Source organism: Vanellus vanellus, assembly GCF_965231255.1.
Source record: "Vanellus vanellus genome assembly, chromosome: 4".
In the NCBI taxonomy this organism is placed as follows: Eukaryota; Metazoa; Chordata; class Aves; order Charadriiformes; family Charadriidae; genus Vanellus; species Vanellus vanellus.
In genome coordinates this window covers 14,948,034-14,973,538 of record NC_138909.1, presented here as the reverse complement: position 1 = coordinate 14,973,538, position 25,505 = coordinate 14,948,034, and positions in this window count along the sequence as shown.

The following is a 25,505-nucleotide window of genomic DNA, read 5'->3' as shown; positions in this document are numbered from 1 at the left end:
ATTCTAAATAATTTTGCAATGAACAATATTGATATGAGGAATTCTATTTTTATTAGCCAAGTGCTTACTATTCTTCAAGTGCTAGGACAACATATCTTGCACCTCGCTCATGCTTATTTTGAGAGATGATTCGCTATGGTGCAAAAAATAGAGCTGACACAACAATTTAAAATCAGTGAAATGCCAGCAGTTTTACAACACACTGGGTCGAGGGTTGCCAAAAAAGCGTAAAAAAGAAATTCCACGCAGTGGTAAAGTTTTCAAAGAGGAAAAGGCAGCTGTAGCTGGAAGCTTGCCAGAATGCTTTCTTCAAAGGACTGCATATGTCCTTGCATAGACTGTTATCCTTAGTTGCAGCATCTTGCGGGGAGCATGACTGACTCAGTAATCTGTTTTCAGTTTACTGTCACGTTTGTGCAACCCCTCAGTTTTCGAAAGTGGCTATGATTAAATAGGAGCAAGACCAGGCCCTATGTCTTTATATGTTTATTCAGTTCATTGCAACTAATTCCAGTAGATTTTTGATACAAGACTTGTGACATAACAGGGAAACCATTCAATTACAGTTCCTTGTTTTTTCTTAGGAACATGCTGATCTCCTCCAATCATGTACTCAAAGGCCACTTGTGTATATAAGTTTGGATGAAAATATTTTGTAGTCTTGACTTCTATATCAAACTACTGTGGAAAACAAGGAGATGTCTGGATCTGTGTCTCAGCAATCTGAAAGAATTGTTTCATGCCATCACTGAATTCAGTCTTTAGCACTCAAAGAAATCTGCAATAATGACTGGATTGGGCAAGAACTCTGAATTTGTTTGTGTAATTTTTAAGAGGGATCCGGTCGAAAATACCACTTATGAAAGAAGGCAAGTTAGCTGTGGTTGAGAGGGCAATGAAAATGAAATGACATATCAATAAGATATTCTTTACAGGAAATAATGGGTTTTATACTGCACTGTTTCTGCTGGGGAAAAAAAATACCATGAAATTGACTACAGTCATAGCTAATAAATTTGGCTGGAGACAAGGGGTTAAATTATCCGTTAGCAAGAGATTGATGGGTTGGTTTTGCTTTCAAGAAACTCCATGGTGATCTCCTCCTTTTCCTCTCTAATTATGCCAGTGTACCTCTTAAATGTTGATTCTGTGCTGGCTGGATGCTGTCCCAGGTCATGCAGTTTAAAAGCCCTGGTATATCATGACAACTTATTTCTTCATTGTGGATAGCAGATATTGTTGGCGTACGGGTTATTTTCCTCCATATGAAGTAAAAATGACTATCACCAAGACATTGCATAGAAATTGTGAAATATAAGTTAGATTGAATGAGACAACTTAGAAAGAATAGAAAAGAGGCTAATGATACGTAGACCCAACCAAATTAATGTTCTGGATTTGGTGATCTTTAGTGAACAGAAACAATCCCCCATGATGTGCTCCTGCTGTTCTGGGAGTACCTTTCGTCATCTCTCTGACTGACCACCCCAACAGCACTGTGCACTTCCCCTTTTGGGACCACATCTCTCAGCCAGCAGAACACTGAGAACAACAGTGACTGGTGGTGGTCAGAAAAAAACAGAAGTTTTTTAATGGACCCCTACCAACAACCCAAAGCAATACACACACTAAAAGTATCTACACTTCTAAAACCTCAAGTATGAGGAAAACCTAGGAATGAAGCGAGTGCTCCAGCTAGTTCCCGATTGCCATTAGATCTGTTATCACTCGTTGTTGCCCACCCAGTTTTCACTGTGCACTTGACAATTTCTTATTAGTATTCATAGAACTACATGCAAGAATCAAAACCACAGATCACTAGGATATTTATTAGGAAATGAGACTCTTGAATAAGAAATGTGATTCAAACAATCTTCTAGCAATATATTATTTTGACCTCTGCATAGGCTTTTGCCAATTTTATGACAGAGCAACGTTAAATTGAGTGGGTGGTGTAAGCTAGGAAGGATTATACGGGCCAGAGGGAACAGATCCTGTTACTGTTGTGTTCCAGATATTTCTAATTTAAGGGTTTTCATAGGACAATAGTTTTGGAATAGTACACACAGTACTTGTTTACAGGAGTTACTGGACTTCACTGAAACCTATGTTCAACTTTCCCTCTTTTTTAATAAAGGTTTTTGTTTCTTCATCCCAGTTTCTGTAAAGAGGCCCTATGTACGTAAAGTGAATTATGCATAGGGTATGTGGGAAGACTCACATAGGGTGTGTGGAAATTCCTCCATCTGAGGCCTTTCAAAGCAGGTTCTTCCACAGGAGAAGTGTGGTGGGTTGTGGGAACAGAGGATGGGGAAAGAGAGCTGGCAGACATATATTCACATGGAATGTATTAAGCACATTCCAGTCGCTCCTCTGGGTTTCCCCAATAGCTTGAACCTCTGCATCTGACTCACTTGGTTTTAGGACCTCTTATTGCCCCTCCTTTTGTGCTCTTGATGTTCCTCTTCCTTCATCATGTCTTCGTCTACCCGCACAATTTGTTTCTGTAATGTGCTTCGTCTTTGTAGTAGTTGAAAGCAGCGTGCTTTCCATCCACTGTTCATATACCCTTAGTCTTTTCCCCTTGCTTTCTACTGTTTCCTCTGCAGAATTTCAGCATATTCATGTTAATGGATGGCTATGCAGGGCTTTTATATTAAATCCCTTACCACATGTGTGCCAGCTGATTCTTGAATTAGCTTTGAGTGTAAGTATTATAAACTGTAATGGGCTTCCCTTTCGCATTCTGAGTTGAACTCAAATGTTTCCAGGTTCCTTCCCTGCGTTTCTATCGCTAGGCTTTGCTCAGAATACCGAATAAACTAGTAATCCCGCTCCACATCAAAACTGCGAGATGCATTTCAGAATACCATTTGTAATTATGTTTGTCATTCCACAACATTTGGCATGCTGCTGCTGGTGGCCTACTTGTTGACAAGTAACAGATTTTGTGACAGGCCACACAATATACCGTAAAATACTGAGTATCAACACTGGGCAATCAATCAAACTGGCTTAATAATACAAAGAGATTATTATTTGAGGAATACTAAGTATTCTTAGGACCCTACCGAGAGATGAAGGTGGTTTTGCTAGCTCATGCTGCCATTAGACCAACTAGGCCTACTGTTTTAATACAGTAGTATAAAAGAACAACTGTGTTTCTGTCTTGTCAAGGTGGATATGGGAAACCCGAAATATGGGGACGAGGGACAAAAATGGCTGGTCTAGCAATGAAAAAACACATCGAGCAGCCAAGCTCAGAAGAGAACTTGCGCTTTGATTTATGCTTTGTAGCCACTGCTGTGTGTTTGCAAAAAAAGACAGGGCCCAGGGAGGGAAATGTTTGGACTATATTCACTGGATGTAGAAGCAGTGTGGGAACTAAGCACTTCTTTTGTTAAACCATTATTAAAGGAGGATAGAAATTAGTTGCAGTCTCTTAGCTAAGCTTCCATACAACTAATGTAGCCTCAAAAGCTATTATTTTTCAGACAGCTAGCTGACCTGAGAGCCAGCAAGACAATCATTTTAATCAAAACTTATTTTCAAAGAATATGTATTTTCTAATAATTATGTGCTAAGAACAGCTTCTTTGCTATGAAAGTTCGCATGGCTCTTCTGAATAGGATGTTTGACAAATTTGAATATGATGCTATACTTGGAGTTATGTCTTAATTAACCTGCATAGATTCCTTTACTGCTATTTTTGGAGTGCTGTCTATTATCACACTGGCTTGTTGTAAGTTAAGCTCATACTATCTGCAATGCAGTCAATAGCCTTTTTGTAAGATGACACATGATTTTTGCCTTTTCAAGCAGTATGTATTCAAGAGAAAGTTTTAACCTGAAAGTTGAATAAAAAAAAACACCACACACACAAAATGGTGGAAGGCACACGAATTTTAAGTTTGTGGATAAGGAGGCTGAATAATTAATTCTGTAGTAGTCTCTGTGGAGGGAAGGGAAGTGTTAACTATGGAAGAAGATCACCATTAAAAATCAGCATCTGTCATTTAGTCTGAACTGCAAACGTCCACAAAGTTTTCATTTTGGGTCATACTCTGACTCACTAAAATGGAGAGAAATGCGCACACTGATGGGGAACTAGTCCAAACTCTGCTCTTAGCAGCAGTATGGAAATAACCAACACCTAAGGCATCGTTAGCTGCCTTGCCTTATTTTCCAAAGATGATTAAGCAAGATCAACAGCTCTGAAGAAGCAAGTTGGTCTTTGCTCATGCTGCCGTGAACACCTACTAAGTCATAGTAGGTGCAGCCAAGCCTTCCCAGCTGACCAAGAAGCAGTTGCGTTCTTCAGCTTTGGTGAAAGCAACTGTCTCTTTCAGGGGAAACTAGAGGAAGAAAGACCACTGCTTAAGGCAGCTGGAACAGAAGGAAAGAATGTCAGAGGTAAATGACTAAGGGAGAGAAAGAAGGAAATGACTAAAGACTGGCAGGAAGCAATGCTTCAGGGCATGATGGCCTGCGTGGTTTTTACCTCGGGACCTGTAGCAGCTATCTGAGGCAATGTAGACAAGTTCAGCCTCAGAGACTGCACTTCCTTTGCAGCTAGACCACTGCCTCCAGCGGTATTGGAATACATGAAGGTAGCCCCAGCAACCTTTACTACTGGTACTAGTTTTGGTGAAAGGCCTAGTGTGCTAGTCTGTGAAACAGACTGTGAGAATGTGTGTGGTATTTGAGATAACAGTGCCCAGGTGCCTGACTGTTGCAGTTTTCCGTTTTTCCTCATAAGACCACTTTGTAGAAAGTAGAAACTTAGCTAAAGAGCCTGTAAGAGTTACTCTTGTTTAGCCTGGGATGTGTGACAGTTTCTGGAAGGAGGATGTGTATTTTGGGTCAAATGCAAATTGCTACCCACTAATGTTGCTGTCTATGGCAGTCTGGCCAAGGATGAAGAGGCCCAACTTCTCGTTACACAGCAGTCTTTTTATATACCCCATCGTATTGTCCACACAAGGCCCCAGTGGTCTGCTAGAGCTTTTATTATGACATAGTAGAGTCCCTTTCATTAATATCATTATAGTCCTTTGGAAAATGATAGACACGTACAGGCACAAACGTGTCAGAGGCAAGTGGTAAAACCAAATGGAGCCCTGCTCCATGTGAATGTAGCTGATCCTGTAGACAAATAAAGCTTAGTGATATGGAAACCGTTGGTTCAGGACAGCAAATATGAGCCTGAATTCTGACACAGCTACAAAAAGAAATAGAACTGTAGCCAAGAAGACCCTTTAATGATTCCATTTAGACTCAGTCATAAACTTTGGACACAAAACAATTTCCTAGGGTTTTTTTCTTCATAGTGCTCTTTAACAGTATTCAAATAGAGGTTGTGGAGAATTGTACCTTATGTTGGTAGCTTCTAGCTTAAGAGTTATGGTTCAAACCAAGCCCTGATAAATAATTATCAGTGGTAGTTTCTGCCTGGCAGTGTTTTAATTTTAGATTCATTTAGAGGTGACCAAGAAAGAGGACATTTGTACCAGAGGAAATTTGAATAGTTGAACGTCTTTGTTCCAAATTTGATGGAAAGAATGAAGCACCAAGAATACATTTTTGATTCTGTGATTAACTACAATGAATTAGAGTTCTCAGTGAGAAGATTTTTATGAAATTTCATTTTTTATAAAAACACTATGTGTTAAATGATTTGAAAACTCAGCTCCTTAATTTAAAATATCCCTTTCTTATATTGAAATTAAGCAAAATGACATATCCTCATGGAATTTCTGCTACAGTTTTCAATTAAGTTAAAACAATATCTCCTAAGGGGGAAAACAAGGTCTGACTCATTTATGGGTACTTGCATGCTAGCCAAAACACTAGGGTGTTACAAAATTTTCAAAGAATATTATTTATTTTATATTTTTTAAAAATAATTTTTATGCCAGTATGAACCTGGCTTAATAAATGTTTGGCAGTTGGCATGGAAAAAAGTCTGTTCTATTGCAATTACATTTACTCAATATTATTAATATGTGCTAGCTTTGAATTGAAAAACTCTTCATTTTTTTTGAAAGAAAGAGTTCTAATAGCATTTATTGGGATGCTAGCACTGTGAGGCAGGTGTGTGCTTACTGTGACCTTGATGACACATACATTTTAGAAAGCCTAAAACCTGGCTATTAAAATGTTGCTACTACACCATCAGGTTTTTAGTGAGTGTCTTAGATTCTCATCTCACTTACAAATAAGCACTGGAGGCCTTGTTATGCTAGTGTAATGGTGTTTACCTTTTCCTGTACTGCTGTGGAAAAGGGAACTGTATTTGTCCTTGTTGTTTCACAAGGCAGGCAGTCATCTGTTAATAGAGAAAACAGAGGTCACCCCTGGGAAGGAACATAATAAAAGCCTGTAATGAGGACAAATTTGGAGGTTGGTGATGCCGAAAGATAATTCTTTTAACTATACATTTGCATTTACATTGAGGCTTTATAAAACAGAGCAGCTAATGCGGTTTTCTTCCTATTATTTGATCACAGGCTACAGGATTACTTTGTTTCTTAAAAGGTCAAATTTTAGAACTTTTACTTCATCAGCCGATTAAGGGATTTACTTGTAAATATCCAGAAAACAGGCTCTCAAAGAATAAGTGCTATCATTTTATAAAGCATTTCTTAAACAGGAAAGTGGTTACTTTAAGAAGAGAAATCAAATCAGCACTACTGTAATCTCAATAATTAAGGTTTAGTTTTTCTAGCCTGACTCTTGAAGGTTTGCACTTCTGTAAATGGCACAAATAAAACCAATGCATGTCTGGCAACAAAAATTACAACTCTGAATAAGTCACAGTAGGAGATTTCATTTTTTTGTTTGCAAATCGTAATAAAAAGCCATCTTTCTAGATTCCTTAAAGTCATTGTCTCTTGAGGTTAGTAGAGGTACATTAATAAAGATTAGCAAGTATATCTCAGAGAAGAAGAGACTGTCAAAGCTAAAATAAAGTTTCATAAAGATCCCCTATGAGAGGCCAGTGGTAAATTGGTAGCTGGTTTGTGTCACTATTTCCCCACTTTGTTTTTTCTGTTTCCTCCATTATGAACCAGTTGCAAAGGTGGTTTTCTTTAGTAGGCATAGGTGTTACTACTGCTTTTGCTGGTAGACAGTTTCAGCAATCCGATACTAAAATTATCCAAAAACATCGTTATTAAGAATTTCAAAGATTTGGGAGGTTTTCCATAGTACGTAACAGAAACAAGAGCTCTCAGTATGTATTATGAATGAACTCAGGAGAGTGATCCATACCAAACCAGTTATTGAGTAAGCCTCTGACATGATGGGCACTCAAGTTTGAGTCATTTTCTCAACGAAAACATGGGCATCAGTTTGGGGTTCTTTCAACTGAAGAGACCTCCCATGCCACTAGACCATAGAATTTGTTTCTTTTTTTCTGTGTCCTAATGAGTGTTTGCTTTTTCCCAAAAAAGTGAAATAATTTTGTCAGGAAAGACTGATTCGGTGTCCCAGTAGTTAGGATGTTCTTCTGGGAAATATAAGTTATGTTCTTGCTTCAAATTAAATAAATCAGAAATTTGAGTCTGTGTTCCCCACATCATGTCTTAATGCCGTAGCCTTCAGGATAGGTGCAAATCCAAGGTTTCTGACTTTAGATTTGACTGGAAATTTCTGTCTGGCCAGGATAGAACCTCCTGGTGAAAGCTCGGTATGTTTCCATGAGCAGTTGTTGTTCAGGTGCACAGATATTCTTAGAAAACCAAAATTTATGGGAGGTGGGGAGAAAGGAGGGGAGGAAAAAAGAAATCTTGACTGGTCCTATGCAATTTTTATCTCTCAGTGTGATTATTTAGGGCATTTGCCCTAGTGAGCATGCTGCATTCTTCACCATGGCAACTTGCTAGTCCTCGTAGGAGATTGCACCCCATCTTGTGTGGCACTTCCAGATGTGGCACTTCCAGATGTGATGATTCAGGGAACGTAACTTGGCCTGACTACCGGAGTGGAGGAAAGAACTTTTAAAATTTGCAAATCTCTAGTTTTATTTAAAAACGTGAACATCTCTGGCGTGACTAAATCGTTCCTTTAAAACACTAGTGGTGATAGTGGGGAAGAAGGTAGCAGTTCAGGCTTTCAGGGAAACCTGGATTTATACCTTGAAATAGCTACCAACACTTGGCAGTAACATTTGACATTTCAGTTAAATTACTACTGACTTCTCTTCTTAGTGCCAAAAATTCTAGAGTGCTTTCCCAAATGGAGATGAGGAAATTTACAGACTACTGTTCTTGAGACTTTTTTCTCCTTTAAGATTATAGGACAGGCTCTCATCGCTTGTGGCCTCTTGATTAAAAGTAATTGGGCTTTGGCAATTTTAACTTTTCCTCTTTCTTGGACTGCCGGGTGTTTTGCATGCTTGCACGGGTTATCCGCTGGAGGTTAGCACAGTAGGTTATTTTGTTGCCTGATGCCTGTGCACCAGGGGTGGCCAAACTTTTTTGACGTGTTGGCTGCACAGTGATTTACAGATTAAGGCTCTGGTCTGCAACAGTGCCAGCAAGGCTGCTGTTCTCTCTCGCTGACACATTGCACTGCTTTAAGCCACAGACTCTTTGCTTACCCTTTCAGTCTTATTATAGTTCTCATCCCTCATTTCCTTCTGGCGCAAAATGCTCCATTACTTCGGCTTTGTGCTGGGCTCTACTCCTATCTCTGTCTCAAGTAACTCGTGAAAATGAGAGAACAAATAGAAGCAGTTGGCTGTGCCCTCCTTGTCTTGCAAAGGGGCCACGGAAGGGACCATTTCTGCTGCTGTACGGAGTACAGAACTGGGCCAGATGTTGTCCTTAGGTTAGAGTGTGGCCATCCATGAGGGGTTGTGTTTAAAACAGGTGGTCTTAAAGGAATACATCTGTGTTTTTCTCTCGAAGATTGCATAGGTAGATGAGCTTGCATTTAGCATATGAAAAAAAAAAATAATGTAAAACCCCCAAACATATGGAAGCACTGGCACGTCTGTGAGTGTATCTTTGAGTTTCTTGAAGGAAGATCAGACATTATAAGAAAACCTGAAATGAGGGGGGAAGTACCTAACCATTTCTTTCTCTAGTTTTACGCAGTAAGTACTAAGAACAGTTTTACCAGTTCAGAGCAAAGGGTCCATCTGGTCTAGTATTCTGCTTTCAACAGTATTTTTTTTTGGTCAGTCGTAAGATAGTGACTAGAGAAGAGTAGGAGCAGGAACAGGAGGAACATATGTGATCCCTCTAATACTTTTTCAGCCACCACTAATTTTGAGCTCATAGGATTTTGTGGCACTGATGTGACTTGTCTGTTTAGTTACCTGCAACAGATCTTTCTCTCAAGTACTTACCCAATCTTCCTTTGAGTCCATGAAAACATTTTGTTTTCACATCCTTTGGCAAGGAGATGTATAGAATTACTACTCCCAGCATAAAAAAAGTAATCTCTTTTTGGTTCTGTGGGCCATGCTCATTATTACCATCATTTCTCTTGGTAGTTTTACTTACCTTATCTTTAGGCTTTCAGAATGAATCTAAATAAATGTGTAATGAAAGCAGAGCCATCATAGGGGTTTATAAGAACTAATTAATGGAATTTTTAAAGTTTGATGATGCATATGGGGAAGAATTTATAATTAAATCACTTCACCTCTTGCTGAAAGTGAATAGAGAGAATAAGAAATTTTTGCTGGTTCCAGGTACCATTTTCTGTTCTTCTGAATGAAAAATGGACAGAGTGTGTGTGTATGAGCCCAGAAGAGACTGATGTGAGGGCCACTAAGACCTGTTAGTGCACTCAGAGCCGTGCTATATTGCATGCACAGTATGGCTGATATACAAAACACTTTTCAGAGGTAACCATCCAAAGACATTTTTGTGTTAAGTGAATTAGGAAAGGGTGGACCAATTTAGAAAAACAAACAGACCAGTCTGTTGTTTTAAAACATTTAGAGACTAATTCCAAGCCTTTTTCAAATGTTTGCATTGATTCAATATCGTTTTTTTATTTTATTTTGCTCTGTCCCTTCTGTTTGGGTCTGTTGTACTGCTCTGGTGTTCTTATGTTGGTGGTAAGAAACAGTATAATATCCACCACCATGCCTGTCAGCCTACCTCTGCTTCTTCAGTGTTCCTGCTGATCTCCTGGGCTCTTTTAAGTTACTGCAGGAACTGCAGGAAAGTTACTTAAATGATTTAAACTTCATCAGCAGAACACACAGGTTTTAGGGAGCATCTTCCACCCAGTATGAATATTCAAATTCAACCTGAACTTTCTACTAGCTTGAAGTGTGTCTGGTTACAACCAAGAATAAGAATGCCTCCTACAGCAAGCAAAAGGAAAATCCCTTCAAAATATTACCAATGGCTCATTAGAAAAGAAGGTGGTGGCAGCGGTTAGACAACTGAAGGTACCAACCTACAAACAGTTCTGCTTATCATTGGGTATTGAAGTTGAAGAATGGTTTATATTTTTTTTACTTTCTCTTGTGCATCCGTCTGGTTGCATTAAGATCTAGGCCTGCACCGGAGTTCTTTACAGGGCTTTAAGGCACGACAAACTTAAGAGACTTCAAATAAAGGCTTAAACCATTTTTGTAAGGTGCAGTTTGCTCAATGTTGTCTCTATCCCCATTAAAAAAAGGGACCCTGGCTTTAGCTTATCATGTGGCCAAAACCACAAAGAATCAGCGTATAAGTAGTAACTTTTGAGCACATTAGAAAGGGATGTTCTCGTCTTAAAAGTGACTATGATGTGATTATATTTGTTTGGAAATCCTATTTTATTAATAGTAATAAAAGAATTTGTTTTCAGTAGAATAATTTAAAGATGTATCCACTGCATGTGATGTGCAGAGGTGTCTGAAATTCATCCAGGAGATAACATGAGTGAACTAAATATCTGGAAGGCTAATAAAGACTCCAGGAGGTCCTGAAATTTAAAAGAAATACCAAAAGGACTGTAAACAATAAGTGTTTAATGAGTGCTGACTTAAAGCTACTGAAGATATAATAGGTTTAAATTTACTGTTAGGAATGACAAAGTGTAGAAGGTCTGCCTTTGATGTATGGCCAGAACCACCAGTATGATAATTCCTGCCACTTTGATGTGGGTACCTGGGCTACCAATTTTGGAATTCTGTGTGGTTTTAGTCAACGCAGTTTCTGCCAGGGCCAAAACTGGAGGGGAAATGTGTTATCCATAAAAGTCAACCACAGAAAAAGTCAACCACAGGAAAACTAGTCAAATAACATTAAGAGTCTCAATTGAACCCATGAATGTCAATACACGTAGCATGAAATTACATCCTTGACGTGATTTGTTGGGCCTAAGCGTAGTACTTTAACATCGTTTGTAGCAGGTTTTCTTGAGTGCAACACATTGCTTAGTTTGCTCTTGCTGAGCTATGGTATCCACGGCAGCCATCTTAATGGAGGCTCCTACTGACTTCACAGGAGGAAAACAGTGGTTATTGTTCCACTTGTTTCTCTTTGATTGTTGTTTCTTTGGAGCTATGATGGGCCACAAGAAGCAATGCAAGGAAAAACAAGATCATTATAAAAATGTGAGCTTTGCAGCATTGTTACTTGCGAGTTTCTACAGAGGTTCTTCTTGAAACATGCAATGCACAAAGAAAGTTGGCATAGGCTTTCTTGTACAAGTGTGTGATCGTGGATACTAGTCAGAGGAATTCTGGGTCCTGAGTAACTGTATCATTTAAAATGCGATACGGTAATTTAAAGATCATTCAGATCATTCAATAATGCTTACATGAAGCTGCATCTGAACTGGCAGTTACATCTAAAGAAAGAGAATCCATAGTCATAATTGAAAGTACTCTGAAATCACCATGTCAGTATGCAGCAGCAGCCAAAAAAAGCTGGCGCTATTGGGAAGGGTACTGAGAACAGGACAGAGAGCCTAATTATGTAAAACCCTGATGTGCCCGCATGCTGAGTACTGTCTGTACTTCTGATTTCTGCATTTCAAGGGAAGATAGTGGAGGTGACGAAGGTTCATAGGAGGGCAACTTAAACGATAATGGGGATGGAACATCTGCCTTATGAAGAGCAGCTGAAACAGCTAGGACTGTTCAGTTTGAAACAGAGAAGGCTGGAAAGGATTATCATCGAGGTTTACAAAGACATGAAGGTGGTAGATAAGGTGAATGCAAAACGTTAATTAGCTGCTAACATGGCAGTGTTAGAATTAGAAGGCACTTGTTGAAACTGGCGGGAGATCCATTTAAACAGGTAATCCTTTCTTACAAGGCAGAGAGCTAATTTTGGTATGTGTTGCCACAAAAGACTGTGGAGACGGTATCAGTGGGTTCAAAAGGGTTTAAATGAATCCATGAACATCTGGTCCATAAACAGACGCTAAACAAAATAGGTAGGGGAGGTACTCTTTAACTTCTCCAATTGGTAGATTTTGGTTGTTGGAGAACAGGGGAGTGACCCCAGATAAAGACCAGGCCTGTGTATTCTTCCTAGTTAACATCTGCTGTTGCCACTGTTCAGGGTCCCAGGCTAAGATGGACCATGGGTCTGACCCTATATGACATTTCCCGTGTTCTTTTCTTTTTAAATGTGAATGTTAGTAATCAATGATGGGAAACCTGCGTTAATGCATTACAAGTTGTAGGCACTAACTGTGGTTAAATTACATATTTCCCCAAATTAATTTAGCGAAGAAGTTAGATTGCTAACCCAAATGCTCTTTATATATCCAAGAACTGAAGTTGAAAAGAGTTTTCAGAAGAATTCATGATGTTCCATGGCAATTATTTATATTGTGTATATATTTGCTATAGAACATTGCTGATTCTGTGGAATAAGTCACTCCCATTGCATCCACTGGCCACTTCTATCTGCTTTTTTTGTCATTATGGTTATATTACTCTTAAGTACAGAGGAGAAAAATGCTCACGGAATAACAGCAAAGTTTTGGTTGTTCTTGTAATTCCAAAGTTGGAGGGGAAAAAGCGTTTGCTTATTTGAACTCTTAACCTTTTGCTCTGGAATTCTTGCATCGGGGTGTTTCATGAGTATTCTGGCTTCAGACATGTCAGAAATATCACTGAGATAGTCTCTCTTGCAGATATTTGATACTTCCACTTCCAACTGAGATCAGAAAGTGTGGAGAAGTGTGATTTTTTGCTTGTTCGTTTCAGCTAACCAAACTCTTTGAAAGTTTGGAAACAAAACCTGGTTTTCACTTAGCTTTGTGGCATTAGAATAATTGGCGTTATACATATTTTGAAGTCCCAGTCCAGGTAATGCTAGGGTTTTAGCATTTTTCTTTTATCCAAACTAACTTGTCGGTCTTTAGTAATGGAGACCTACAATAGCCTTACATGATGTACTAAATAGCACAAAAACACATTTGGTGGCTTTTGTATTTGTAAATGGTTTGCGGAATTTCTGTAAGAGAGTAATTTGAAAGATGTTATTACAATTCAGCCAGTAATTACCAGCATGACATCTTTGTCTGTTGGAAGGAACTTCTTTGACTTCTTGGGCTTTGTGCTGGACTTATAATAAGCAAACTGTATTTTGATTGATAATGACTAGCTTACTTCACCTGCAAGCATTCTGTAGAATGCTTATGAACTAAATATCACAGAGTTTGAGGATTGTAGAATATGGACATTATGATACTATGCAATCATTATTGCCCCATATCTTGTGACTATCTTTCTAAAGGGTATGTACTGTGGTGTGAATATCTTTTCAAAAAGTATTGACTGTGGAAATAATGGAATCAAATACTGCCATGTTGCCTTACGGCACTGCTTGCCTTGTGGTACTGCTGATATTCTCTGATCATGATGTGCAAAAGCCTCACTTGACTTCATTACTGGAGTGCATATATTTTCAATATTGAGCTTCATTGTCCTATCTTCTAATTTATTGAGGTGTTTATTCATGAGAAGCAAAAGGGACAAGATGCACAGTAGGAAGTGCGAGACCCATTTCTGTCCGTCAAGTTGCTGGGTCTGCAGATTTTTCAAGTTACTATAGGATCTCTCCACTATATGCAAGAAATAAGTTTCTAATTCAGTGCACTTCTGTATCTAAATTTTCACTTTGAGGTTTCTGCTAGAGAAGTAGCTCCCAACAAGAAGTGAGTTAGCTTTGCTACTGTGCTAATTTAAAAAAAAGGGAGTTGGGGCTTTAGTGCGAAGAAATAATTTGAAAAGCATTTAAAGAGGAGCAGTTATTTAGTAGTATTAAAATAATGAAAAGCCATATGATTATTTTATTTTCTGCTAAAAGAAGCTGTTTCCCTATTTCCCCAATTACAAGAAATTGTGATTTCCTTCTTCTGATGGAGCATGGCATTAAATTACCCATTCAAATGTGGGGTGATTCTTGATCACAAACTCTTTGTGCATTGGCATAGAGCGCGGAAATTTGTTTTACATAGTACTTTGACAAGACAGCGTTTAAAATATTTTTATTGGGTTTGTATACAAAGATCATTTTCAAAGAAAGTTGGTGCATATTGTTTCTTACTGGACTATCATCCACAAGTTTTTTTCCCCTTTTTCCAGTACTGCAGCAGAGTGCTGGTCTTCCTGGAGGTTATCCAGTACGTGCCTGAAAGAGATTAAGGTAGTCTGCAGGGGGGTGAGATATTTCATCAGAATTTATTACTGTTCAAAGCCACCATAATGGTTTCCGCTTAAGTCTTTAGTGTTAAAACCCATGAAAATTGCTAATACCGTGACAAGTTAGAAATGTTGTAGGTGTTTTTCATGCAGTATTCCAAGAGAGACCACAAAGAACCAGCAGCTGAAAACTCAGCTAACTCGCCTTAATCTTTTGCTGTGTTGAAGCCAGGTCATTATTTGTGTTACGCAAGGCAGAGATAAACTACGGGTCTACATACCTTCTGCTGCTGTCAGTTAGCATAGCTTAACTTAATTGGGTGGACATTCTCGGTTCTTCTCCACCTAAGGGCATGGCTCAATATAAGATATCAAGGAGTTCAAGAAAGCAACCCAATTATCAGATTTTGAGCAATGAAAGGTTGTGGGTTTTTTTGTTGTATTTTTTATAGGACACCCCCCTCTCCCCCCCCTTAGAAAGCAACATTAAAAAAAAAAAAAACCAAAGAAAATTAAAAATATTAGAAAGCAAAGGGATCTACTTGACACAAATAGCTGTTACATTCATCTCAGCTCTTAAATATTTGTACTTTACCTTTAGGAGTGTGGTCCATCTTCTTTTACCACTTCCTAAGCATAGTAACCAGATGTAAAAGGTATTTAAGCTTTTATTAAGCGGTACAGTAAAAAGCTCTGGAAGTGCCACAGTAGTGCTGAATTCTTTTTGATGTAAGCACCTCAGTTCCTCTCACTCACAAAGGGAACGGTCCACAATAACTACGTAAAATAGACTGTTGTTTAATGCAGTTGTACTCGGAGCCTATGTAGTGTTCCCTGACTGCTTCTGGCAAACTGTTTATTGAGGTTATTCCCCACTTCCAGCTTTCAATACCATGTGAAAGAGCATGACCTCTGTCTCCAAAGCTACAAGGAAATTTATATTTTTATTCTTGCTGCTAGCTCTCCACCCACTGGAAGTTGGTAATGCTAAAATACATTGCTTTGAAGACCCGACAGATGTAGAATCTGGCTTCAGGCTAAGGAATAGATTTGTCCCGGCGGTCACTATAAGCTTGTATTGCTGAGCACCAAGCTGAAAAAAAAAAAAAAGACAGCTGTTAGGGATTGAAGATTAATGTTGCTGAGTTGCTTTCTTTCTATAAAAGGGATTGTTACAGATAGTAGTGAGTGATTGAGCCATACAAGATCTCTGAGTGAACAATTGTCTCTTCAAAGATGGTATGAAAATACCACTTCAAGGTAAAGGAAGGTCGATATTAGTAATTACCATAAGTGAGGGGAGCTTTGAGCACTCTTACCTAAGTAAACACTAGGGCTTGAGGGGAAGTGGCTTCCTGTCATGTAAAATGTCAAGATTAACAGCTAAAAAATTTTCCTCTTCTGTATCTTTGGCAGGGTAAAACAGCTGATCTGTGCTTCCAAAGCTAGATTGTTAGTATTACTCAAACTAGCTTCTTTTAATTAGCCTGAGTATTTTGATATTGTATTGCACTTAGTAAGAGTTTGTTGTGAAAAGAGAAATTAAGGAGCCCTGCCGTGGAATGAATCAATATGTCACATTTTAATGAAGAAAATCTCTGTTCAAGGATTTTGCTGTTCTGTCTGGTGCCTGTAAGAGTCTCTGCTGGCTGAATACTGTAATCTCACATCGCTGAATCAGGAGCTAGCAAGTAAATTGTCAATATTGTAACAGTAAATAATGGGGGCGTAAGACAGATAAGCTCAGGCTGCCAGGTGGCTGGGAGACTTCTCTGCAGTGTGAATCCTACTGGCTCATACTGGTTCAGATTCTTATGAGAATCTCAATGTTTATGTGCGAGGCAAAAGCCTTAGCCACCAGATTATTGTATATTTTGATGAAGATACATATTTCTTCCAGTTTTGGTCAGAAATTCTGCTTGCGGTCTGAGATACCTCCTGCCCGTTTTATCAAACCAAATGGTGACTGTAACATGATTTTCAGTATCACTGCTCCACTAGCCTACAGACTGACCTTACTTTGATCTCTATAATTCTCTCTCCTGTATCTATCAGTAAGTTACAGAGAAGAGATGAGAGATCCTACAGATTTAACGAAATAGGCCATTTCTATTTTGGCCATTGTTTTTAAAATATTCTGTAATACCAGATTGCGAGTTCCAGTGTGAGCATGGAGTTGGTTAGTTAAAAGAGAGTATACTGATAATTCCTAGAATGAAGAAATAAGTATACGCACACCATAAACATACGGGTTTGTGGGTGTTTGTTAATGAACAAGCTAATAGTCATTCAACAAGTTTATCAGGAAAGAAAAAGACCTTTAAAAAGATTCACGGCAACAGGAATCACCACTGCCATGCCACGTATCACATTAGCTGTCGTTCATATTGGTCTCTACTTCTGTGTTTTGTTTTTCCTGGTTAACTCAAATAATGCTGAAGTCAGTGGGACTTACCACTGGCACAAAGAGTGCATCTTTTTAGACTTCACTTCTGGGTCCATCCTGATGTTGCTGCGCAAAATAGCAGTAAGATTCTAGCAAGATAAGCAAGATACCAGCCCTGACTGTCATTTGGGGAATGGTAGCATATTATACGAGAGAGATCAGCAATCATTTAGAAAGCTGACTGCTGATTCTAATTCAGAGGGTTTTGTCATCTCATATGCTGAATCTCCGTCAGTCTGCTCTGCCATTTTGAATGAGGCCAGTTGTTTTCCGTGTACCGGCTGCGAACCAAGGGGAATGATGGCATATGGCGATTTGATTCAAATCAGTGAGAGAGAACAAGCATTCAATATGCGTTCCATTTTCTGATAGAGTTTTAATGATTTTGTCATGGGTATTTTTCTGGGATTTTTGCTGGTCGTTAATTTTAGACAGAATATTTTTCGTATAAATTATGATAAACACAGTCAGTTATGGTGATACAGTAACAAATCTTAGGCTGTCTCCTAATGTGTCTCTTCAAGGAATAGACTATTTGTAGCAGATCTTTTTCATTCCTGTCTGTTGTTGGCAGTTTCAAAAGTATGAAGTCATTGAAACGAATTTTAGGAACAGGCGCAGAAACCTGTGAAAATCAAGCCACTTTCGGTTATCTTCTAAACAGGGATGTAGAAACTGAGGAACTCAGGTTGGTGTTGAAAATAACAATCCTGTTCTTTGCAGTTGGTTACATATCTGAATACATCTATTTTTCTGAAGATCACGTAACAGTTATTCTTTATATCAGGCATCAGCTAACTTGGGGGAGTGCTTAGATGGAGAGCAAGTGAAACTGTGAGGGCAATCTATGAGTCCTTTATATTATCTTTAAGATGTGAACCAGATGCTTGAGTCTCCTGACTGAGCCAAGGGATTCTCTTCTCAGCTATGCTAGAAGGAAACATTAGATCTGTCTCAACTGAAAGTCAGTCTGGAAGACTAGTGAAGGATGGTGATACTATAATTTACCATCTTTGCCATTAATGGTTTCCTACAGGATAACCAAATATTTGAAAATCATTTAGTAAAAACTCTGTTCTTTTTCAGACTTAGATGACTGGAAGGAAGAATGTTCTCATTAACAAGGAATTGCTGTCTGTTTCTTCATCCTAAAATGATACTCAGTGATGAATATCTTCTTTTTCCTGGCTTAGGTCTTCTCCAAATCTGAATTAATTCCCATCTGTTTTTACTGGATTCTGGATATTCTAATGAATTCTTCAAGTGCCACAAAACTGGGCTTTAATGGACAAATATTTTGAACCTGTTAATAACTAGGCTTATGCCTTATACATTTCCAGTGCTTAATCACTATAAAGAAAAAGAATAACTGAGAATATTAAATGTTAGTTTGGCTAAGAATAGTTTGATAATACTTAAGATGTTATATTGCAATGTAGGCTGTAATAAAGGTAATAAATCCAAAATATTTATCTAATTTTTAAAAGAGGTTTTTATATTAGGTTCAACCTATCTTGCCATCTTATCCAGAAGAAACAAGTAGTGTCAATATAAATTTAAACATGTGAAGAGGTCTCTTTCAAATATAAAAAAAAATACAGTGCCTTGTACCCTGAATATGATAGTAAAAAAACCACATGGTTGCAGCATATAAAGAAGCTCTACACAGGTCTAGGGATAGGTATAGTTTGGCAAAATTTGAGTTCCTATAATTCACTGGAATTTAAAGATTCTCATACTTGACAAGTTGCCTTTCAGTCATAGCAAATGAATCTTACATTGCAAAGAGGTATTCCTTTAGCCTCAGTCTGGTTTTCCGTGAATGAATCAAATTGCATAGTTGTGGTGTACAATTTAAAAGTGTTCAAGTGTCTTCCTTTCCTGGCATAACAAAGCTGTTAGTTGTACTAGGTTAAATGAAAATGTTTAGCAGTGGAGCAGTCTCCCACACTACCTTTCTTGCATAGGTACCCGCAGGAGTGACTTTCACAGCTTTGGAAGTACTCCCTTCCGACAGGTTTTCAGGAAAGGTGTTGTGGGGCTGCATATATCTCCAGGACCGTTGTAACTCTAGAAGGTAGTGTGACTACAGTATCACTGTCGTGCCCTTCTGTTCAGAGCCCCCTCCACAAGAATACTAAGCAAGCTGCTGTACTAGGTATGACACTTTCTGGAATACTGTAAGATCTCCACCTTAAATTTGAGCCAAACAATCAGTAAATCTGTATGTATGTGGTGATATTGATACCCAAATAACAGTAGTTGCATGAATCTCATGAAGATAATACCTATGTTGCTCACGACAGAGATCCTCTTATTTGCATTTTACATACAGTCTTTCAGAGACTGAACCATAACAATGAACTGTTGATCTGAAATTGAATTAATAGTTCTGTGCAATATCCTGCCTGGCATCAGTTGTTTGTTGAAGAAGTAGAAATGTATCAGCTGATGACCGGTCTTTTTCTTTGTACTTGTTCTCCTGTGTCTACTTGGTACAAATACTTTCCAGAGGCATTTCCTACATTTCCTACATTTCCAACATTGGTTGAACAGTAAGCTGCAATCCTTTTGACTTCAAAGAATCCTCACACAGTATCCAGCATTCTACTAAAGAACTAATATTACTTTAACATAGAGAAGAGAACGCTTTCTATTAATGTTTACTACTGTTCTATTAATGTTTACTATTGTTCTGACTGAAATACTGCTTTCTTATGTACTGCTCAAGAAAGTGAAATAAAGTTCACTCGGTATTGTAACATGCAAGCTAATGGAATCCCTAAATTGGATTCTTCTACCTAAACTAAGTTTTGCCTTTATGACTCATGTTCTTTAAATTCGTACTCTCTCATCAAGACTAAAATAATTTGTGATTATATGCATATTTTTATAAAGCTATTTTATAGGTGTACTCAGAGATTGGAAGCAGAATCCTTGTGAAATTTCTTAAAGAGCCCATGGGACATTTTCCAAAGATAGTTCCAACTTCCATATGCCTTGCTCATACAAATCACATTTGCATCAAAAAGATGGCTGAATAAAGTGAACCAACATTGAGGCTATAAAATTTCCAAACTTAGGAAATCTTAATTTCGATGCCAAATCTATGACAAAATTCCGATCATTTTAGTGGTTTCAAGATTTCATCCTCTTATGCTTCCTAGAGGAACTGGGCAAACCGTTTCTTTTAGGACATTGACAAAATAAGCTCCTCTTAATTTCAGGGTGTTAAAAGCTTAGGGTTTCTAAGTTTGGCTCTGGATCCAGCTTTTGCACAAGTTCAGAGGGTTGTCTCTGAAGTTCTAATTTAAGGTCATATCTGCTTGTAATTTAACCGTATACTAATAACTGTAATACCTTAAAGGACACTTCAAGGGGCTTAGGAAAGAGGACAGAGTAATAATTGCTGGTTTGTCTTTCATCATAGTTAACAATGATGAAACAGTTTAATCATTGTTCAATAGTAGTGAAGAATATTATGCTGAATCAGTTTAAATGGGGTTTGTTTGGTGGGTTGCGGGGTGGTTTTGGCCGATAAAATATTCTTGAGATGCCTATATCAAAATTTAATATCAATGTGTATGTATATAGGATCGTATAATATTTTAGTTCTGAATGTCATGTGATCCGGTGCCCTGCTCCGAGTGGGGCCAACTCCTTTATAGTTTCAGGTTGCTCCATGCCTTGCCTAATAAAGTTTTGAATACATCCGAGGATGGACATTTCGCAGCCTCTCTAAGCAGCTTGTTCCCTGCATAGCTACCTCCTTTTCAACGTTTTTTGACTTATATGCAATCTGAATTTCATGATCTTTTCTTTTACTCTACATTTCCAAAAAAAGCCTGGCTGTCTTCTCGGTAGCTGCCCACCAGGTAGCTGAACAACAGAAACCCTTAGACTTGTCTTGGTGGGCTCAGCTCTCAGCCTCTTCTCTTACATCATGTACTCCTGACCAGTTTAGTGGTCCTCCTCTGGCCTCACTCCAGTTTGTCAGTCTCTCTTTTACTGGGGGCTGCGGACTGTGTGTGGAGCCACTATAAACTGTTCAATAAAAGAATATGCTTTCTGCATGAATAGCCTTTGAAATAGAACTTTTCATCTTTAAATCATTACACAAAAGAGAAGTTGTAAAATTTCCTCTATGAGATTATTTTTTCATTCCCATTTGAGAAATAACTAAACTGAAGTAAATAACTATATAAACGTTGCTAATCAGGATAATGGCAGATCTGAAGTCAGTTCTGCAGCTTATTTTCCCATCCAACAACTGAGTAAATTTGTTCTTATTTTCTTTTTTGGTCCCTGAAAAACTGTTTCAGTGTCCTTGTCTTTATATTTAGGGAAATTCAAAGGCATCTATATTAATTCTAGGGGTTTTGACATTTGGTTTCTTTTCTCTTAGTACAACTAAAAAGAGGCTAACTTCTTTCATAGCATTCAGTTTATTTTCATTTAGGTATACCTACTCTACTTACTAATTTGGAAAACTTCTCCTTCTGATTCACTTTCCTGTGTACAGCATTCAAGATGTGCTGCACCCACAAGCAGTCTTACAGTGAACTACAGAATTTAGGGAATTATTACTGTTCAGATGTAAAGCCTACATAAATGATTTTTCAACTAACTTAAGTCCTCTCCTTCACTGCAGTCCCAAAGAGATAAGATGCCATGCTAAAGAAGACCCCAGTACTACTTGTTGGCTTTAGAAGGTTCGTTTCAATAGGGGTTGGCTGTATTAAAGAGCCATTTATGCTTTGTTGTCAAGGAGAACTTGCCAGGGGACCTAAAGGGTCATTAGCCTTCACATAGCACCATGCCGTGTAGCAGATGCTTCCTGACATGTGACAAGGAAAGGCTTTAATGGTGTCAAGAAATCCCAGCCTCATCACTTTATTTTTTACTAATCTGTTGCTGTCTAGCAATGAATTGCCATTTCATTAGTACGTGGGCTGTACTTATATGTGCCGGTGGTGACAGCAGGAGGAAATTAAAGAAGCATTGCATATTTTACTCCTGCTTTTAGCAACTCATCCTTCTAGGTAGAGCAAATTGGTCCGTAGACAAGAATTAAACCCAGAAATGTAAATTCCTTGAGCTTTTAAAATTCCATTTGGCTTGATAATTGTAAGTGCAGACAAGACAGCCATTTATTTAAAAAAATACCCAAGAATTTAAAGGAGCAGCATAATTGTCAGCTTCCTTTGTGCACTACAGTTACTGAATTGTTATGTTCCATGAGTACCAGATGTGACCTACAGGCAGTTTTAGGACCCTTCTTCAAAGACAGTGTGCATGGCGTCTCAGGAATAGAAAGATACAGGGAATGTACATGGGTACATGTATATGGGTACTTGTTACAGAGAATGTTCCTTTGCAGTTGGAATATTTTGTGACTTCTTATGTTTCAAATATACATAGTATGTGATCTGAGGAAATACAAACTGCAGCACAGATTGCCTGAAGAGACTGTAGGTAAAGTTTTAAAAATACCAAAAACCCAACAGAAAAGAAGACCTTAGAACAAGATTTGCTGGGTAGACAGTATGTGACTATCTCAGGCTTTACTTGGTAAACAGGACAATTTTGTAAGAGAATTTTTTTTTTTTTTTAATTTAGCCACTCTTTTAACCGTCATGGTGGCCCTACAATGTGATTTTCCTTCTCTCTCTTATTTAGACAACTGTGTCTTCAGTGCTATATAAATCATCTGAGTTAATCTGAGAAGTGAAGGTTTCCAAGTAAGAGTGGCCACACCCTGAAGGCATGGCATGTGAGACAGAAAGCCTTCTATTTTAGGAATTCTTCCTTTCTTCCAAAGAAAATCCCTCAAAAAGTCATGCCTAGCCATCAAGTCCCCCTGGATAAATGGAAATTTATTATGTCATCTTGACACTAAAAAATACTAATACCCATTCTAAATGTAGTTACAAGGTGGCTAGTGGTACTTTGTGTTCAGGGTGGACAAATGGATTTCACTACCACCCAATAGCTAAGGAAATCCTTTATCCCAGGGAGAACATCTATGCCTATTTCTTATTTGCTCCATTTGAATGAGCTAAGTTTAATAGTATTTACACTGTGAGAGAATGGAAACCTCTGAAATTGCTCAGAGAAAAAGAGGAGCAGCAAAGTAAACTCAGATTAAAATTCCCACTCAGGGAATACTTTTTTTAGGAACATTGGGATTTTACTAAACCAGATTTTCAAGATTACTGAGACCTCTGTCTGACTCTTTCTGAAGAGAAATCTTTGCATAGGCATCAAATAGTGCATGTGTGGAGAGCCCTACAAGGCCAATTTGTATTGGATCAAGTGCATGCGTACTGCTCAGATAGTTTGTGCAGATGCAGACCAGGTCTACAGCTGTGGCTTTGTTTCTCTTCTGGCCATCTGTAAGTCTCTGACAAATCATCAGAGTCCACTTTGCCCAGGCAAAATTTACAGCTGGAAAAGGGCAATGGAGCTGGTGAGAGGTCTAGAGAACAAGTCTTCTGAGGAGCAGCCAAGGGAGAAAGTCTCTCAGTCTGGAGAAAAGGAGGCCGAGGAGAAACCTTATCACTTTGTACAACCACCTGAAAGGAGGTTGTAGCGAGGCGGGGGTTGGTCTCTTCTCCCAAGTAACAAGCAATAGGACAAGAGGAGATGGCCTCAAGCTGCACCAGGGGAGGATTAGATTGGATATTAGGAGAAATTCCTTCACAGAAAGGGTTATCAAGCATTGGAACAGGCTGTCCAGGGAAGTGGTTGAATCACCAGCCCTGGAGGTATTTAAAAGACGGGTAGATGTGGTGCTTAGGGACATGGTTTAGTGATGGTTTTGGCAGTGTTAGGTTGATGGTTAGACTCGGTGATCTTAAAGGTCCCTCCCAACCTAGATGATTTTATGATTCTACAAAGGATGTCATGCCTGGGAGAACTAAAATGTACAGTATCTCAGTTTTAGTTTCCACGTAGGAAAATAAAACAGAAATCAGCACCAATTTTTTTTTTAGACACTAGAGTGGCTGTTGCACCATAAAACAGTGAACTAATGGAAAGTAATTCAGTTTTTCTTTGGAAAGTTCTGGGTTTTTTTCCAAACTGCCTTTATTTACAAAATCTAATTCAGCCTGCCTAAAAGCGCTTACAATTCATTGTACATTCTTCTACCTCAAGGTTCCCAATCATTTTTAGTGTGGATCACATCAAAAGATAGAGATTGTCCTACACAGTACTTCTTTACATGTTTGCAATCACACAAGGTATGTTTCATCTGCTTCATGATCACAGTGGGACCCTCCAGGTTGCAGATATGCAGACAGGGTCTTCTGTTCTAACAGCATTTAACTGTGGTTTGGTAGATAGAAATGATGAGGGGGTAGAACCATGTTACTGAGCAGAATTTTTGTGACCTGTGAAATAAAGATCTGTGAATTAACATTGCTCATGAGCCAAATTTTGGAATCTGTCAGGATAATTCTAGCAGGATTATATTTTTCATAGTCTTTTTTGAGGACATGGGGACACTTGGCAATTTCAAAATGAATTGTCTAAAATGAGGCCCATATAAGACTGAAACAGAGTGCTTCTTTAACAATGTATTACTTATTTAAGAGCTGCATTGTATTCCGATTCATTTTGACATATGTATAGGGGCTTGTTCAGTCTGGAGAAGAGAAGGCTCTGGGGAGATCTTTTAGTGGCCTTCCAGTATTTGAAGGGGGCCTACAAGAAAGATGGGGAGGGAGTTTTTACAAAGGCATGTAGTGGTAGGACAAGGGATAATGGCTTCAAACTGGAAAAGGGTAGATTTAGATTAGGTATCAGGAAGAAATTTTTCACTCTGAGGGTGGTGAGGCACTGGAACAGGTTGCCCAGAGAAGCTGTGGATGCCCCATCCCTAGAAGTGTTCAAGGCCAGGCTGGATGGGGCTCTGAGCAACCTGGTCTAGTGGGAGGTGTCCCTGCCCATGGCAGGGGGGTTGGAACTCGATGATCTTCAAGGACCCTTCCAACCTAAACCATTCTATGATTCCATATTTAAGTATCTTGAAATCTGAAGCGCATACATAGATAAAGTATCTTTGGATGTATCAAAGGGAGGTTTGCTAACATATGCTTTTGAAGTAATGTACCTTTATGAAAGGAAGTAATTTTAAGGCAATTATATGTCTCTCATAGAAAGCATCACTGAAGTTACTCACATCACTGCCTATTTATTCTTGTCTCAAGCAAATGGCTTTGTTTTAAAAATAGGCAACAATAAAATAAGAAGAACAGCAGATCATTCATTACCTGTTATTGGAATATCCAGCTACTCATAATCTCACTGAAAGATCCATTATCTATCATTTTGGGAGTGGGAAGTGAAATAGACATACCATTTGAAGAATTAGAACTTTTAGGACATATTTGCAAGTTTTCCCACATAAATATGCCTCAATCCCATCCTCGCCCTGTT